We start from the raw sequence: 7,079 nt of genomic DNA, 5'->3' as shown, positions 1-7,079 counted from the left end.
ATTTAATAAAGTTCTAGCAATCTCTTCCAAAGATCTATTTTTCCTTTCAACAACACCATTTTGTTGAGGGGTTCTTGGTGCAGAAAAGTTATGCTCAATCCCATGCTTATCACAAAATAATTCAAATTCTTTATTTTCAAACTCACCCCCATGATCACTCCTAATAGATATAATCTTGAGATTTTTCTTATTTTGAATGATTTTTGCAAGTTTTCAAAATGCTTGGAATGCATCATTCTTATGAGTGATAAAGAGAGTCCATGTGTATCTAGAATAATCATCAACTATAACAAGAGCATAGTAACTTCCTCCAAAACTCATGATTCTGGAAGGACCAAACAAATCCATATGTAGTAATTGTAAGGGTTGAGTAGTTGAAACAATGTTTTTAGATTTGAAAGAAACTCTAGTTTGTTTTCCCTTTTGACAAGCATCACATAGCCTATCTTTTTCAAATCTTAGTTTTGGCAAACCAACAACTAAATCTTTTGATATTAATCTATTTAAGTGTTCCATGTTTATATGTGCAATCCATTTATGCCATAACCATGGATCATCATCTTTACTAAGAAAACATTGATTATTATCTAGTTTTTTACTTAAGTCTATCATGTAAATATTGTTGACTCTAAACCCTATATGCTTTATATTGGTATCATATTTATGTTCAATGACACACTTTTGAGAATCAAATGATACCAGATAGTCTTTGTTACATAATTGACTCACACTAAGCAGACTATGTTTAAGACCTTCAACAAGTAGAACATTTTCAATGGAGGTTGAAGAATTTGTACCTATTTTTCCAACTCCAAGAATTCTACCTTTGTTATTGTCACCATAAGTTACATGTCCGCTTTTCTTGGGAGAGATATGTGTGAATTTTGATTTGTCTCCCGTCATATGTTTTGAGCATCCGCTATCTATGTACCACTTTTTCCTCAAGGGTTCCTACAAAATCAAGGTTGTAACTTAGGTACCCAAACTTTATTGGGTCCTTGTGTGTTAGTATGAATAACAGATCCTTTTGGGACCCAAATCATTTTAATATTGTTACAATTTCTTCTAAAATAGCATGTAGATGTGCCATGCCCTTTTCTTCCACAGTAAAAACATGTGATAGAACTAGAATTATATTTTTGTGTGGAAGTAGAGAAATTTTTATGAAATTTTTGTTGTTTTTCTGATTTATATCCTAGTCCAGCCTTATTGAAGGCATGTCTTTGTTTTCCTAATATGACATCTAAATTATTTTTACTATAAGAAAATTTTGCAAGTGAATTTTTCAACTCTTTAATTTCTTTTTCATACTTTTCACAACAACTACAAGAATCTGACATTTTCTTGTCAGAAATAGTAGAGATATGAACTTTTTCATTTGGTTTAGAAATTGAGACTTCATTTCTAAGATGATCTAATTCTTTGTTTAATTTTGAAATTTCATTTTCTAAATTTGAAATTGTTTTCTTTGAAGATGAAACTAACTTTGCAAGTTTAATTGACTCTTTATGCAGATCAGCAAATGCATCTTGCAATTCATCAAAAGAAATAGATAAGTTGTTTGAAGATGTTACCTCTTTATCACTTTCATAACTTTTAGCCATAAGGCAGAGGTTTATTTCTTCATTTTCTGAATCTTTAGAAGATTCCATATCGTTTTCATCCCATGTAATGTATGCTTTCTTTAATTTCTTTTCATTAATATTTTTCTTTTCAGACTTCTCCATCTTTTTCTTGAAGATGAGATTGTGTGATGGTTGTTACCTTTGGTTGCCATTCTCTATTAAGACATCTTAAAACTTTATTTACTAGATCTTCATTTTGAAAAGTTTTTCCTAGAGATGCAAGATGATTAACTATGTGTATGAATCTATTTTGCATGTCTTGTATACTTTCATTTACATTCATTTTGAACAGTTCATATTCACGAGTTAAAGTGTTTATCCTAGAGCTTTTAACATCTGTAGTGCCTTCATGTGTTACCTGTAGTGTATCCCACATTTCCTTAGCACTTTTACAATTTGAAACCCTAAAGTATTCATCTATTCCTAGGGCAGATGTAATAATATTTTTGGCCTTTAAATTATATTGTACTAATCTTCTTTCTTCCTCAATCCAATCTGCTCTAGGTTTTTCTATTGTTGCACTTCCGGCCATTATAGTGGGAACATAAGGTCCTTGTTCTATGGCTTCCCAAATATTTAAATCTATTGCCTCTATAAAGATTTGCATGCGGGTTTTCCAGTAGTGGTAACCCACTCCATTAAAGATGGGAGGTCTATTTATAGAATTTCCCTCGGGAAACAAGTAGTTTGATGAGGCCATAATTCTTGAAGCTTCTAAACTTTATACAAGAATGAAGCTCTGATACCACTTGTTGAACAAGTGGCCTCAGATATCTTAAGAAGGGGGGGGGGGTTGAATTAAGATATTACAAATTATTTCCCCAATTAAAAAAATTCTATTTATCTTTCTATTCAAGTTATAAATTCCCTTAATAATGAATTCCTTAAATAATGATTCAAATAGAACAATTTGAATATGAATATAAAACAATAATAAATAAAGGAGTTTAAGGGAAGAGAAAGTACAAACTCAGATTTATACTGGTTCGGCCACACCCTTGTGCCTACGTCCAATCCTTAAGCAACCCGCTTGAGAGTTCCACTATCTTGTAAATTCCTTTTACAAGTTCTAAACACACAAGGACAATCCTTCCTTTGTGTTTAGAATTCTTTCACAACAAGAGACCCTCGGTCTCTTAATCCCTTTTCAGAATAAAGAAGAAGAGAAGAAGAAATCTCTCTTGAAAGAGATAGATCGAACAATTTGAGCACTCAAATAATTCTTTATTGAATCACAAGTGTTTTGGCCAAGGAATTTGTAAGAGGATAAAACGATTTTTCTTTTTAAGAGGATAAGACCTTTTTGTTCTAAAAAACTCCTTCGCAAATTCGTGTCTCAAGTCACATATATATAGGCCTTTGATAGCCATTCAAGAACCACATAAAAAGATGTGACTGCTGAGAATATTTTCTGAAAATCTCCTCTGGTAATCGATTACAGTATGTGTGTAATCGATTACAGTATGTGTGTAATCGATTACACGCTTTAAAATTTGAATTAAAACGTTCAGAAACTGCTGGTAATCGATTACCATATATGTGTAATCGATTACACAGTACAAATTTTGAATTCAAATTTTAATAGCTGTTGTAAATCAGTTTTGGCTACTGGTAATCGATTACATCCTCTGGTAATCGATTACCAGAGAGTAAATTTGTTGAAAAAGACTTTTTAACTTAAATTTCTTGGCCAAACCTTTTGCTACTTCAATTGGAATCCCCTTCCTATTTAATATACCCTTTCTAAGACTCTAGAGACTATCTTGATCATCCATCTTGAATATCTTTAATTTCTTTGTCTTGAATAAAGCTTTGAGACGCATGTGAAACTTTGGCATCATCAAAACATTCAGCATGATCGTTTGTCTACAGATCCAACAGATTTCGGGTCCATGGGCTATGTACGAGCCCACTTATCTTTGTAAATATTACATTAAGGTTTCATTATTTTTGGTCCTTGTATTTAGGGCTCCATAATGTAGGTAGGTTACCCTAGAAATATAGGATTTTTCAGCCCTTGTATTTTAGGGCACCTTGACTAGTTTTTGTATTAGGGGTAATTTTGTAATTTCACATGCACTAAGTGAATATTTGATGTGTGTGTTGGGAAATAAATTTAATTGAATTGGTAGAAGTCCAATCTAATTAAATTTTAGAAGGGGAGGTGAGCATTTGCTTACTACACCCCATTGCCACATCATATAGTCACACTTTGTGCATGTCCTTCATGCTTTACATGCCTCATGACACCTAAGCACACTTAGTGGAGAATCTTGGAATTGATCTTGGATTATTGGGCTGAACCATAACTAAAATTCACTAATCATAATTTGTGAAATTTTGGCTCCAAAGTTTGGCTCCAGAAATTCAATTTCAAATTCAAGTGAAATTTGAATTGAAATTCAAATTTCCCTCCAATTTTGTGTGACACTTAGGCTATAAATAGAGGTCATATGTGTGCATTTATTAAACTTTGATTATTTGAAGAATATTAAACTTCAGATTTCAGAGCTCTTTTAGAACACAAAGTTTCATGCTCTTCTCTCCCCCTCCCTTCATTCATCTCCTTCTTCCTCCAAGCTCTTATCCATGGCCTCTTATGGTGGTGAGCTTCTTCTAGACTCATCTTCTCCTTGAAGTGGTGTCTCCTCTCTCTCTTCCTTCTCCATTCTGCTGCCATTCATCTTCCAAGAAGCAAAGGAATCCATTGATGAAGAAGATCCTAGGCCTACAAGCTCCAATGGAGCTTACATCATCAATGCACTAACCATGGATAATTAAAGATTCTAAGTCATTCCCCACCGGAGATGCTTAAAACTCTTTAACAACTCTATTTTCCCCACCAAGGATATCCATGATGGTCGGTGCACCCCCTATGTACATACACAACATAAATAATGACAATGACACCATCAACATCAACAACATCTTATCTCAATGTCATTATCAACATCAATATCATCTCATCTCAATGTCTTTGTCAACATCAACATCATCTCATATCAAGATTATCATAAACATTAACATTATCTCATCTCAATATCATCATCAACATCAACATCATCTCATATCAAGATTATCATAAAATTAACGTTATCTCATCTCAATATCATCATTAGCATCAACGTCATCTTATATCAATATTATCATAAACATTAACATCATCAATAATTGCATTCCATATATATACATATAATTTCATGCCTAGGATTCAAATTCCCCAAGTGTTCAAACAACATAAGTCTAATAAAACAACAATATCATTCATCAATAACAAATATATCTCATCCTATTAGTTAAAAACATTATTTTTCTTGAAAATCAACATGCATAGGGACAAACATACATTCCCGTAATTGGGTTCCCTGACCCCAATTATGGTATCAAAAGTTGTAAATTATAATAAACTCGCCTCACCTATTGATATCAATCCGTTAACTCCTCTCTATGTCGCTCGGAGGTCTTTCACGTTCACATTCGTCGGTCCAAACGTAGAGTTCAATATCGAAGACAATTTAGTTTAGATTTTAAAAACAATATTAATATTAACATTCGAGGTCAAATAACCTGTCAAATTAAAATGGGCTAAGAAGTGTTTCAGGGTCTACATCACAGAGACGTCGTTTTGAAATTCCAATCATGCCAATGTGACTGGGGTTCAGTGAAGGTCACAAAAACAACATCAATTTTATAAAAAGGTAACTTTTACAATGTCTTATTTTTTTCAAAGGAAACATAAAAACATCCTATTACAATACCCAAATCATGAGGGATACAAAGAAAAACTCAAACTAACTAGGAGAAAGACATAGAAGTCAAGGTTACCTCAAAGAAACCACAAAAGAAAGGTTGAGAGCTTGTCTTCTCTACCAAATCTTTGAGGTGGATTCTGAGTATTCCACTTTGATTAAAGTGTTCCTCTCCATGCGGTGGTCTAGTGGCAAGCAACAACGACTCATGATGGCCACCGGTGGTCGTGGGTGGTGGAAGAGGAGGTGTTAGGGTTTTGGGCATGAGTTTTAGAGAGAGAGGGACAAGAATCTGATTTTTGACGCCAAAGAACGTATTTATAATCTGCAGATCTTGCTTAGCGAGCTCATCTCACAAAGTGAAACTTCACTTTTAGTGTTGAGCATGACCTCTCACGCTGAGTGAGCTACCTCCTCGGGATGGAATTGCTCTTAGCATGTTGGTCTCGCTAACTGAATTTCCCTCTCGGGTTCGGAATTGCGCTTAGCGTGCTTGTCTCGGTAAGTGAATTTTCCTCTCGGGTTAGGAATTGTGCTTAGCATGCTTGTCTCACTGTGTGAATTTCCCTCTCAGGTTGGGAATTGCACTTAGCGTGCTTGTCTTGCTCAGTGAATTTCCCTCTCGGGGGTTGGGAATTGCACCTAGCGTGCTTGTCTTGATAAAAGAGATTTCCATAAATGTTATCTGGAAAATCCCAACGGTCAAAACATTTAGACTTGAGTCATACCAAAGAGTTTTACTCTCTGGTAATCGATTACCAGAAGGTAGTAATCGATTACCGGTGTTTTAAAATGTTAAGATTTTCAAAATTCAAAATGAAGAGTCACATCTGTTGATGTGTAATCGATTACATCTTAATGGTAATCGATTACCAGTGACTGATTTCGAAAAATACATTTCCAAAAGTCACAATTCTTCAAGTGACTTGTTTCTGAAGATTTTTTGAAAAGTCATAACTTTTTTAAGTGACTAGTTTTTTAAAGAAATTGCCAAGAGTCACAAGCTTTGACTTGAGTCATCAAAAGATTATAAATATACGACCATGGCATGAATTTGAAGAAGAGATCAATCATCTATCTTTCAATCTTCTCTCAACATCATTCAATATCTTTCAACTCTTTCTACAAAATTTTCTGATTCTTTTTCTCTTCATGTTTCTAAAAGTTTTTGTTCAAAACTTTCTCTTCCAAGAAAAGTTCTTTGTTCAAAAACTTGTGCTATTCATCTTTTTCATTCTCTTCTCCCTTTTCCAAAAGAACGAAGGACTAAACGCCTGAATTCTTTTGTGTCTCTCTTCTCCCTTACAAAAGATTCAAAGGATTAACCGCCTAAGAATTTTTTTGATTCTTCCCTTTCCCTTAAGCAAAAGATTTCAAAGGACTAACTGTCTGAGATATCTTTTGTTTCCCCTTACAATGATTCAAAGGACTAACCTCCTGAGAATTCTTTGTCCCAACACATTGGAGGGTACATCCTTTGTGGTACAAGTAGAGGGTACATCTACTTGGGGATTGTTATACTGAGAACAAGAGAGGGTACATCTCTTGTGGATCAGTTCAAGTAGACGGTACATCCACTTAGGTTTTCAAAGAGAACAAGGGAGGGTACATCCCTTGTGAATCTTTGGCTTGTAAAGGATTTTACAAGGTTGAAAGAAATCTCAAGAACCGCAAGTTGCTTGGGGATTGGATGTAGGCACGGTTT

This window comes from Glycine max, chromosome 9 (assembly GCF_000004515.6).
Source record: "Glycine max cultivar Williams 82 chromosome 9, Glycine_max_v4.0, whole genome shotgun sequence".
Classification (NCBI taxonomy): Eukaryota; Viridiplantae; Streptophyta; class Magnoliopsida; order Fabales; family Fabaceae; genus Glycine; species Glycine max.
The sequence above is the reverse complement of the archived record's forward strand: the minus strand, read 5'-3'. Positions refer to the sequence as shown.